General features: G+C 36.5%; 1 protein-coding gene across 5 annotated transcripts in view; it reads right to left on the bottom strand.

The window, feature by feature from the left end:
* LOC149781111 (D-glucuronyl C5-epimerase-like) overlaps positions 1-12,362 on the bottom strand; it is a 279,390-nt gene that overhangs the window by 241,295 nt on the left and 25,733 nt on the right. Inside the window, exon 1 of one of the 5 annotated variants that reach the window (XM_089935202.1) lies at positions 4,021-4,281. The exons of the other annotated variants lie outside the window; for them this stretch is intronic. The gene's annotated coding sequence lies outside the window, so the exon portion shown is untranslated. Of the gene's footprint in view, positions 1-4,020; positions 4,282-12,362 lie in introns of those variants that run through there. 5 annotated transcript variants of the gene reach the window in all.

Below are 12,362 nucleotides of genomic sequence, written 5' to 3'. Positions count from 1 at the left end.
TTCGTTGTTTCTCATGAATGCTCATAAACCCTGCTTAACCAATCAAATTTTCTCGTTATTGTGAACCAAAAGGACATTTCACGTTGTTCGAATGAGTTAATTAAAGTTTCTCATCCAAGCACAATAACTTACCGCGTCATCTGACGTGTAGGAGACTGTATAGTTGAATACGTACTGTTATTTATGCATACTTATGAAACCAAGGAAATCTTAGCACAGCCAGCCATAGGTGACAAAGAAGCATACAGGATTATCGCCTTTTGACGACTGCTCCACGGATACACATCCCTAGTATCATACAGGTATTACTCATCTACCTGTGCGATTAGTCGTGATTCAATAGTTATGGCATTGGACCCATTACGATATACTTCCCATCATCGGATCAGCCCAGACCGTGGTGTTTCCATGGCAAGGCATTTTACTTTCAGTACTGGCGACCATATTTAATAGTGAATTGGCATCATTTGCAGAAACATGAAAGCCTTTTATTTCAGGGTACTTTCTGTCAAGTTTGGTCAAATTCTATTGAGCCGCATTCCATCAGAAAACGTTTAAATAAATTGACGTTCTGGTTGCTGTAACAATATATGACGGCGGATCGGCATCATCTGTATAAATTTACACGCACCAATTGCCCCAATTTCCGGATACATTTTGTCACCTATGATCAAAGTCCGAGTTACAGTTTTTATCAAGGAGTCCTATACAGGATTTTCATACCTTTAGGAATGATAGTCATATTCGATTAGAGGAGTAATCGGCATTGTTTGTATAAATATGAAGGGTCTTTGTGCCATGATACAAGTTTTTGGTCAAATTGTATTAAGCGGTTTTTGAGAAGTCTTTCATAAGTTAATTTTACTTCTAGTTTTAGTAACGATGGTAATACATGATCGAGCTTGAAACGTCTTCACGTCGGATGCTTCTATTAAAGTTTGATCAAAGTCATTTGAAGGGTTTTGCATCATTCCCACAAAGAAGAAAGTGCTTTATGACAGAACGTTCTTTGCAACGTTTGGCTAAAATTGGTCACGCGGTCGTTAGATTCAGTTAAAATAGGAATTGTGTGACGGGCGAGAAACTGCCACAATTGATGGTGGACCGGCATCATTTATATAAACTTGAAAAGTCTTTAAACAAAGGGTATATATATGTGAAATCTAATCAAACTGTGGCAAAAAATCATTACAGTTTTGTTGTATGTAACCGTGATGATACTTGATGATGGCTTGGTAGCGTCTATATAAGAAAGAACGACCTTTACGCCTGGGTTCTCTCGTCAATGTTTGCTTGAAATTCGTTTGATGCTTTATCATAATTTTAAAACAGATACTATTGATAGACTTCAGCCGTTAGACGCACCATGATCGAAGGACAATATCGAAGTTCACATGGCTTTAATTCCGGAGGAGGCAACGAGAATAAGAATTCTTGAAAATTCTCCCTAAGACTGACCATTATGTCAAAGACTTTATCAGTAATGAAACACATAGAATCTCTCTCTGTCTCTGTCTCTCTCTCTCTGTCTCTCTCTCTCTCTCTCTCTGTGGATGGGTTATTTCGACATCCATAGCCTATCGCCAAATCATACTTGTCCTAAAAGAGTTATGATCCAAATGTGATACAAAATCTCAAAATATACGTCAACAAGAACAAAAATTAATCCACCCCAAATAAATAATAACAATAATTACTGTACAACTTGTTTCATGTCCAATTATATTAACTGTCTCATTACTCCAAAAGGTTATCGGAAGATATTAAGTTAATGAGACTTGAGTTAAACTAACGCTTTATATTTAAATATGATTGAACAAATTCATGGACATGAACAATTGCTGTTGGAAATTACGCAATTATTTTAACAACCATAAGTTTAACAAGTGCCTTCATAACTGGAGAATTTGAAATGGTTACTGCACAAACATCGGCAAAAGTTGAAAATACACATTCCTTTCAAATGCTCTACAAATAAGCTTTTTCTAATAAAAAGAGAGAATATAATGTGTACCATTTATCAAAGCATACGTTTAACTTACATTGTTGCAGAGAAATTCAAGTGTCCGTGCAGAGATTTTATTTTTCATGACCTTTTTTGTTTTATACAGTTAGCTGTATTCAATAATAAAACGTACCTTTTTAATTTACGTATGAAAAGGCACATAATCAATACAATCCACAACGCATATACAATATAGTGTTGCATAAATTAACGAATTATGGCGTTAGAAAATCCGTGTACAATAAAACATATTCCGTAACTTTGACATAAAACTATTTTATAAATGTCTAACTACTAAGCAGAAACTTTACCTTTCTGGATAAGCTAACAATACCTTAGTTTCCATAAAGCAATGCCAATACCACATGCAGTATCCAAAAACACTTAATTTGCAATACACTTGTGTTTCACGTCCATGCATGCATTTAAACATCCCATAATTTTTCATGGGACAAACGGTAGTAAGACTAGACTTAATCCAAGGTAAACGAGGAGATCGTTGCATACCGCCAAGGTATGGAATTTAACTAGTGTAAACACGAGGGTCATTGTTTGTCTGGGCTTGAAGTTAATCAGATGTTTTAGTTAGTTATACCCATCGGAAAATAATGGGGGGGGGGGGTTCACGGTGCGTATACTTAAGTTAGTTGATCTATCTATTCCTCTACTTGCATTTACTTAATGTTTCCTCGATCTTTTGCAATATGTCAATGAAACCTGGTATGCTTTGGTATCATGACTAGACATTGACCTGTAATTAGGAGTTTGTCTGGTGAGCATAATAAGAGTTATCCCAATTTTTTTTACAAACTGTCCGTCCGTATTTCCATCTCTCGCACACTCGTCATGCTAATTTCTCCTGATTGGCCAGCTTTTACAAGTTATTCCTGTTTTAAAAAAGAAACGTCTCCATCTGTCCGTCATATCCTTTACAGTTAGTATCTTACATAAATCGTTTTATCTTCATGAAACTATGGTAAAAACCTAATGAAATTACCCATTCTAATGAACAAAGACACAGATGAAAACATCGGTATCAAACTTGGTATGTGTTTGCATCACGAGTATAATCATCCTTCTGTCATACTTTTAACATCCTCTGATTTGTCTTCATCAAACTTGGTATGTGTTTGTATCATGAAAAGTGTTATGTGTCCTGTAAGCCACGCTCTACATTTATTACGTACTTTTGAAAACCTAGACAGTATAAAGTGAAGTTGTTTGCATTTGCAAAATGCAGAATGGATGCATACAAATGATACTCTCATGTAATGTGACTGGCGTTTCTTGAAATGTAGTAAGTTTATAAATTACGCAGTATCTATAGCAGAGAATTGATCAAATGACTGATCCGTGTAGCCTAAAATAAGCCTGAACTAGTCCAAAATACTCCAGGGACGCCCGCAGAATTATTGGGGGTGGAGGGTACGTAGTGGTCAGCTATTAAATTTTACGGATGTAGACTACTGCCGCTTAATGGCAGTTTGGGGCAATGAGAATAAACGTCCTGCCCAAGTAACGACATGGCAACCGATTCATCCGGCTTGAAACCAAAACCGATAAGAGCTGAAACGAATATAGGCTAATTCGAGTTAGAACAATATTTAAACGACTCTTAAGATTTTTTTTTCTGGCAATGCTGATTTGCATCACCACATCATCCAGTAACAAAAACGCACCGTCACTGCCAACGGTATCATCTTATTACACTGCTGACTCTGTTATGTAAATACTGCCGTAAATTGGTTTTCATCGGTGTCGTAACTGTTCTCCCAGAATGAGTAGCTTCAAATAACCTTTTACCAGAGCCTGAAACAGAGACAGTGGGACTGCTGTCTAGTTCTGAAATTGAGCACCCAAAACAGGTATCATATAAAATTGTATTCCTTGATTATACATGTCAGACCACTACTAGCTTGCAGAAATAAGTATGTATGACCAGACAATTAATTTGTGCTAACACAAAATAAAATTTGTACCTTTGATTTTAGCATACCCCAAACCACCAATCTTACCTTATTTAATTAAATGCATATTGAATTCGTCTGTTAATCCATTCCTCATTCCAATAGATATTATCATTCATAGATGTCTGGTAAGTTTCCCCTGTACATTTCTGCAGTCATAATGTAGTGAAATTCAACCACTGTTGCAGATTAAATTAAAAGGTCATACGAGTGCTATTCTAAATTGCTTTAATAGTATCTTCATCGCGTAAAGGTGTCTTTACATTCAGACAACTCTTTCGCACCTGAAAATAAAAAGGAAACTTGTATAATGGCTTTGATAAATCTAGTAGGTTTTTCTATATCGAATGCATTCAAGGAACCCCCCGAGTCAGATGTTACTATACTCACTGTCACGTGTAACGCACTGTCAAAATTTCATGTCACACTGTTATCTTTTGTCAAAGTTTATGTCCAAGTTAAATTGCAGTTGTTAAAAAGTTGCGGGGATAGGGGTGGTTAAGCGTTGTTAAATTTTATTTTTCTAGATTCGCCTTTCTTCATTTCTTCCTTGTTGTGGTCTGTTAGAAAGAGATAATCCTACCTACACTGCAATCGTCTCATCACGTTTATCAGCTGTACCACTTTGTTATCTAACTGCGAGCTGCCTGTATGTACAATTATTTAACCTCTGGTTTCATGATCAATCAAGAAAATTACAATCTTTCAAAACCTGTTTAGGGGCCCCGAGTGGCCGTGTGGTCTAAAGCGCTCTTCGTTACGGATCACTGCCATCTCACCTCTGTCTGCGGCGGTTCGAGTCTAAGATTCAGCCAATGTGGGCATGTGAGAAAGCTTGCTAGTAGCTTCTCGTGGGTCGGTGGTTCTTTCCGGGGTTTTCCGGGTTCTTCCTCCACCATTAATACTGGCCGCCATGTATAGCATATCGTGCTGAAAAATGGCGTTAAACCCCACAACAACAACAACAAAACCTGTTTATGCTCATTGATACAGCTATCCATGTACTGTATTCCCATCATTTATTTTAATGGAATGTTTTCGTATGGTTCCCACGCAGTTAATTATTCAAAATATCCTTTCTATTTCATAAATACAAAACTTTTCTCTTTCATTCTTATGGCATCTAAACACTTTTGGACTTTTTGTCATCTTGTTTGTCGCAGAGAGAGATAACTGTTGTTTGCAAAACTTACCCTGAAAATCCTTCCTCTTTAAGTCTTTCAGTGTGTGTGTGTGTGTATGTGTGTGTGTGTTTGAGGTTGTTAACGTAGCTTTAAACAAATTTCAGTAAAATCGCTACGATGTCCGCAGTGGGGCAGTTTATAGTGATGTCTAGCACTGGGGCATCATGACGCAGACATGTAGCATCATGTCCCACCCAGTCACATTACCCTGACACCAGGCCGACCAGTCATAACACTAACCTTTCAAAGCTGAGCGACAAGCGAGGCAGTTTTTAGTACCACATTTATAAGTCTTTGGTATGACTTGGCCGGGGTTCGATTCCGCAACCGCCCGCACCCGATGCGTATGCTCTAACCACTAGGGCACCAGAGTGGTGTAAGTCTTTCAGTAAGGAAACAGCCTGATCACTCGTTTCATTCTTCGTGAAAATGAAAAGCAAATTTCTCTGCAATTGTTGATTTGTATTTTGAAATTATGGCTGCTTCACAGATTTTGAATTTATTATAGCCCATAGACTGATCCATACACTTGGTCTGTATCTTTGTTTCCAATAGAAACATTTCTTTCAAGCTTGCTTGTGTAATGCCCAGGTACATTGTTCATTTATTCATACGGTCAGCTTGGAGTATTTTACCTGTCACGTTTAATTCTGATCCCACATTTAATGTATGTTTCGTAAGTATACCCCTTCCCCTCCATCCCATTCAAGAACCCACATTTAATGTACGTTTCTTAAGTAACCCCTTCCCCTCCATCCCATTCAAGAACCCACATTTAATGTATGTTTCGTAAGTAACCCCTTCTCCTCCATCCCATTCAAGAACCAACATTTAATGTATGTTTCGTAAGTAACCCCTTCCCCTCCATCCCATTCAAGAACCCACATTTAATGTACGTTTCGTAAGTAACCCCTTCCCCTCCATCCCATTCAAGAACTCACATTTAATGTATGTTTCGTAAGTAACCCCTTCCCCTCCATCCCATTCAAGAACCCACATTTAATGTATGTTTCGTAAGTAACCCCTTCCCCTCCATACCATTCAAGAACCCACATTTAATGTAGGTTTCGTAAGTAACCCCTTCCCCTCCATCCCATTCAAGAACCAACATTTAATGTAGGTTTCGTAAGCATACCCCTTCCCCTCGATCCCATTCAAGAACCCACATTTAATGTATATTTCGTAAGTAACCCATTCCCCTCCATCCCATTCAAGAACCCACATTTAATGTAGGTTTCGTAAGTAACCCCTTCCCCTCCATCCCATCCAAGAACCCACATTTAATGTAGGTTTCGTAAGTATACCCCTTCCCCTCGATCCCATTCAAGAACCCACATTTAATGTATATTTCGTAAGTAACCCATTCCCCTCAATCCCATTCAAGAACCCACATTTAATGTATTTTCCTAAGTATACCCCTTCCCCTCCATCCTTTTCAAGAACCCACATTTAATGTATGTTTCGTAAGTATACCCCTTCCCCTCCATTACATTCAAGAACCTACATTTAATGTGTGTTTCGTAAGTAACCCCTTCCACTCCATCCTATTCAAGAACCCACATTTAATGTATGTTTCGTAAGTATACCCCTTCCGCTCCATCCCATTAAAGTACCCACATTTAATGCATGTTTCGTAAGTAACCCCTTCCCCTCCACCCCATTCAAGAACCCACATTTAATGTATGTTTCGTAAGTAACCCCTTCCCCTCCATCCCATTCAAGAACCCACATTCTAAATACTTGCCCATTAAACTGATTTCAAAATATCGAGCCAGCAGTACACCTTAAGTGCGTTATAACAGCAGGTCATGAAATGTACCCCCATCCCCACTTCACCCCCTCCTGAACAACAACCCATGAAATTTATTTGAAAAATATAAGTGTTGCAGAATAAACACTCATGTATCAGACATTTGGATAATATGACATTTACAGCTGGTTTGAAGTGCATCTTCAAAGTTCAACATAGCTGTATGTGAAGTTGACAAAAAAAATCTTATGCTATGCAATAAACATGGTAGTAAAATATCCAATGTATGTTGATTGTTTAAAATCACATGCAGGGTACATGTCAACATAAATTAAACAACTACATGATCTAACTTGCACTGAGAATATAATGCATAGTAATTGCAATAAATGTATGTCATACAGCAAAACACTTTCACAACCGAAAAGAAAAAAAACAAATTAAAATTGAATGCTAGATAGAGTGAACGCTTATCAAACTTTCCATTTATTTCATTCCAAAGAAGTGCATGGACGGACTTGTATAGTGCGGTAACTGGATAACCTATGCAAAGTCGTAACGTTAACACAGAAAATGACCGTTTTTAGGGGTACACTTTAGTTGGAAGCCCTAGCACAAGTCTAGCTGCTTCATATTTCTTGTCATGAACAATTTCTGCTCATTCTTTAACAATAATTTTTTTTAAATAATCAAGCAACATTGGAATCTTGATGGTATCTGGTACCGTATGGTAACTACACCACGACAGACAACAAGACCGAAATAGGAACAGCACATGCAGCAACAAGAACAACAGCAAAATGTTATAAATGATCAAATCGGCAGAAATGGAAGATATTACAGCGGAAATGAATACGTATTACTTGTCCAAATATTAGTTGAGACAGGGTGACTACACAGATTATCCCACGAATATATACTTTTGATCACTGATGGGAATACACATTCCACAATTACAGGAAACCAGTACTGTACTCAATTATTAATTTCACTCTGATCCATTAGTCATAAGCCCAATAGAGACCACATGATTTTGATTGAAAATTATATTAAAATTCAACAACTTATCATCTAGCATCTAAGAGAATCGGAAATATCAGTTTAGACTGGTATCATGGGGAGTTGATAACGATCGTCACACACACACACACCAGGCTGCCTGCAGATCATAAATAATCACGATGCTTTTAGCAAAAGTAGTAGGGAGATAATTAATTAAATTTGGTATCTTAGATCAAGCAGTAGTAATACAGGAATCTGAAAGATCGGAATGAACTGTGTGTAGTGGGTACATTAGTCACCTATCCGGAAGGCGTATCAAGGGATACCAGCATGATGTACTTGTAATGGTTTTAAGAGATTTTTTATCGTGACTGTAACAGTGAATAAAAAGAAATTTACATACATCCACTAATCAGCCTGTCCATTTCCCTTGTGTACTGAGGCAAGAGACTGGATAGTCTGAATCTCCACAGGCACACATCCCTTGTACCACATCATTAATACAACATTCGACTGTAAGATCTAATTACGGAAGCAGCCGTAGTTGGGTGGTTAAGACGATGGACCCGTGACGACATGCGAAGAAATTCATTTCCACCATCAAACCAGCCTTGATAGGCCTCTGGAATGTTTCCCTGAGAAGGGCACTTCAATTTTCAGTAATTGCGATCGTATTTGATAGCAGATTGTTATCTTTTGTAAAAACTTAAAAGCCTTTATTTTTAATCAGGATGCGTTATATAAAGTTTGGTAAAAGGATGTTCCACAGTATGTCATCTGAAGTACTTTGAATGTATTTATATACTTTGTATCAATGGCAATAAATGATGCCAGATAGGCATCATCTGTATAAACTTTTTCAAAGTCTGAGAGGAATATCTGTCACTGAGTTACATTATGTTCAGTGTTGTTATTGTTTTGTTTCTTGTGGGGGGGTTGTGTGTGTAACGGCAACCATATTGAATGGCAGTTTGATATTATATTCGTAAATCTGAAAACCCCATCATGCCAAAATGATTTCGGTCAAATTCTGTTAAGAAGATTTTTATAAGTCGTAAAAGGCTTTCTGCTCTATTTTTAGAAACAGCAGCCATATTTAAATGCAGTTCGGCATCCATTCAACAAATCTAAAAGTCTTCACGCCTGAATGTTTTATTTTTCTTCTTCAAGTTTGGTCAAATTCTATTCAGCGTTAGGGGGAGGGGGTCATTCATTTTTTTTCTTCCATTTTTAGTAACAATGGTCATATAAAATCATCTTGCAAGCCAGAACCATCTTCCTGTCAGGATCATTGTTTCAAATATCAAATATGATCAAATTTTGTTCAGTGGTTTTCTAGAATTAATAAAAAAAAGGTTTAACAATTTTCATAAACATGTATTTTCATAAACAGTGGTCATGTTTGACCACGGATCTGCATCAGTCAAACAAAGGTCAAAGGTCTTTATACCAAGATATTATGTGCCAAGTTCTGTTGATACTGGTCAGGCGTTTTGTTTTGGGGTTTTTGTGGGGGGTTTTCATGGGGATTTCTTTGGGGGGTGGGGGTTTCTTCTGTTTTGTAACTGCTGCAAGTACTGATTGCAGTTCGTCGACATATGTTATAGACTGAAAATGCGGTTATATAAGGATGGCTTTTGTCAAATCCAACTCTCTTCAAAAATTCAGTTTAAAAGTTTGTAGTAACTGTGGTAACATTTGAAGACTGTTCGGCATTATCTGTAAATGTTTAAAGGCCGATCTGACAGGATATTCTGCGTGATGGTTGGTGAAAATAGGTGAACGTCTTTATCAGAGGTTTAAAATACATATTCTTGACGGACGCAAGATTGAAGGAACAGGACTCACGGTAATAATTCAGTTCCCATAGTAAACCTATGCAAACACCATGACATTAAAAATTCAATAACTTAAAATTTTTGAGTGCTCATGATCAAACCTATAATTTATCAGTATAGATGAAACTTGGATGTCAGCTTCTGTGTAGAGAAAAGTATATCAGCCTCGGCATTTTTTGGACCTACATTTGTTTGAAACTTGTGCTTTCAATTCCGCACCAAAGAGTCAGGTGCTAATTTTAGTAATGACTGTTCCAAACTTAAGACTGTTAAAGGACTGAATTTCCATCAATAAAACAATGTCTCTATTTTTTCTTCTCACTTACAACTAGTAAGCTCTCAAAAGATTCTTTTTTCTGAAACAATAACATACATTATTAACCAATCCTGGTCAGCCAAACCCATATATACTCTAATTTATGTTCAACCATTTCCAGGCTGGTTCCCATTTTTTCTTATTATTAGTACCGTGTGTCCTATCTTCACCCTTGATCTTCCTGACAGCTCTAGGAATTGTAGTTCAATACAAAATTAAGCAATGTGCATAGTTCTGTTTGTCAAAGATTACATTAGTGAATATTAAATTATATTATTAGTTCATGTTTAGCTAAAGACCAATTGTGCATTTCAGGCAACATTTAAATATTTGAGCTTAATTTAAGAAAATGAGAAAAAAATAATGAAATAAGCTGTCTAATAATATTATCTTTTCTAACATCACCATTAATTGCTCTTTAATTTAATGCTGAAATATATTACCAGCCTTGTCATATTATGTAATGAATGAGTAAAAGGTCAAGGTGACCATCTATATATACATGTATTATTACAGAAAAGGAGATTTAAATGACAAAAATTACCTAAAATCCCCCCCCCCCAAAGACATATAATTTAAAACTAAAGTAACGTAGACATAAGTCCATTAAAAAGCAAAATATGAACTTTCAAAACGTTCACTGACAAAAGTAGTGGGATGCAAAGCCATGAAAGGTCATCACCATTAAGCATGTTGAAAGAGACCTAAGTGATCATATCTGAAGCATTATGTTTCAAAGTATAACTAGGAAATATCATTCTGCTCACTATATTTACTCTATAAATGGTAAACTGTATAAATTGTATATATGTATTGCTTAGATTTAAACCAAAGTGCAAAACACTCCACCTAACATAGTCAAATCTACACACTGTTACCCCTCCCCTCTTCTTGACAACAATTAATATATCTGAATATGTGTTAAATAACCCACTGAAAGTCACTCTGTAGTTTACAAAAGGTATTCGTTTTGCTTGTTATCTACAAATAGAACCATATGATTGTAGTTATAGTAACGTTAACTGCACTTGCATATGTGGAGTCACTGTATTGCTGTGACTGCCTATAGGACTCACGGTACTAATTCAATTCCCATAGTAAACCTATGCAAACACCATGATATTAAAAATTCAATAACTTTAAAGTTTTGAGTGCTCATGATCAAACCCATATTTATCAGCACAGAAGAAACATGGATGTCAGCTTCTGTATAGAGGAAAGGATATGAGCCGCAGCATTTTTTCTGGACCTGCATTTGTTTAAAACACGTGCTTTCAATTCCGCACCAAAGAGTCAGGTGCTAATTTTATTTCCATCAATAAAACAATGTCTCTATTATTTCTTCTCACTTACAACTAGGATAAGCTCTCAAAAGATTCTCTCTCTTAAAACATGACTTACATTATTAACCAGTCCTGGTCAGCTAAACCCATAACAGGCCTACTCTATTTTATGTTCATCTATTTCCAGGCTGGTTCCCACTTTTCCATATCATTAGTACCGTGTGTCTGACAAAGAACCATATCATAAATTCACTTGGCCTTAAAACCAAGTCTGAAAATAACAATCATTTTCTTGACAAATCTTACCATTAAGTCGGAGAATTTATCAGTAATAAAATTACGTCATTTCATGTGAATAGAATCTTGGACCAGGTATAATCTTCTGTTTACTATTATGCAATATCCAGTTATTATTATTATTATTATTATTATTTACACCATTCTCTATACCAACCTATTTTTCTCTTTGACTTGATCGTATTAGGTGTCCTTTTCAACATTTCTAAAAACAATGATAACGTTAGCAGTTTTTTCAGCAACTGCTGGAGATTTTGAATCTTTCTCTCGATCGATCGATGGGTTCCTTAGACTTCTATAGCCTATTGATAACGTCCAAAGCGTTTCACACCTTCCAGCTTAGCCTCGTGGAACATCAGTATACATCAATGGTTGTAATTAACTTGTTTGTGCCTGCTGTTAGGAGGTGATAAATACATGCTAATTATTTGTTAGCTAATTTTCAGACAAAAAGTAAATTTGTTATACACAAACGACAGTGATTTTCATGCCATGTTACTAATGCATGGTACCCGCCATTTTTGGTGAGAATAGCGTGCAATTATTTCCGCAAATGCTATTTTATTAACACATCTCTTATTAAGGCCTGGTATAGAATCCGCTTTTAAATAATACAAGTTTCATGTAATTAATGAACCATTCTACTTTCGTTTATATAGTAAATTTGAGTCCATAGGACAGTGATTACAGCAATTTCAGCTGACTGTGATTAAGTAAAAA

The sequence above is a fragment of the Sinohyriopsis cumingii genome, chromosome 15 (assembly GCF_028554795.1).
Source record: "Sinohyriopsis cumingii isolate HCF-2022 chromosome 15, ASM2855479v2, whole genome shotgun sequence".
Taxonomy (NCBI): Eukaryota; Metazoa; Mollusca; class Bivalvia; order Unionida; family Unionidae; genus Sinohyriopsis; species Sinohyriopsis cumingii.
The sequence above is the reverse complement of the archived record's forward strand: the minus strand, read 5'-3'. Positions and strand labels throughout refer to the sequence as shown.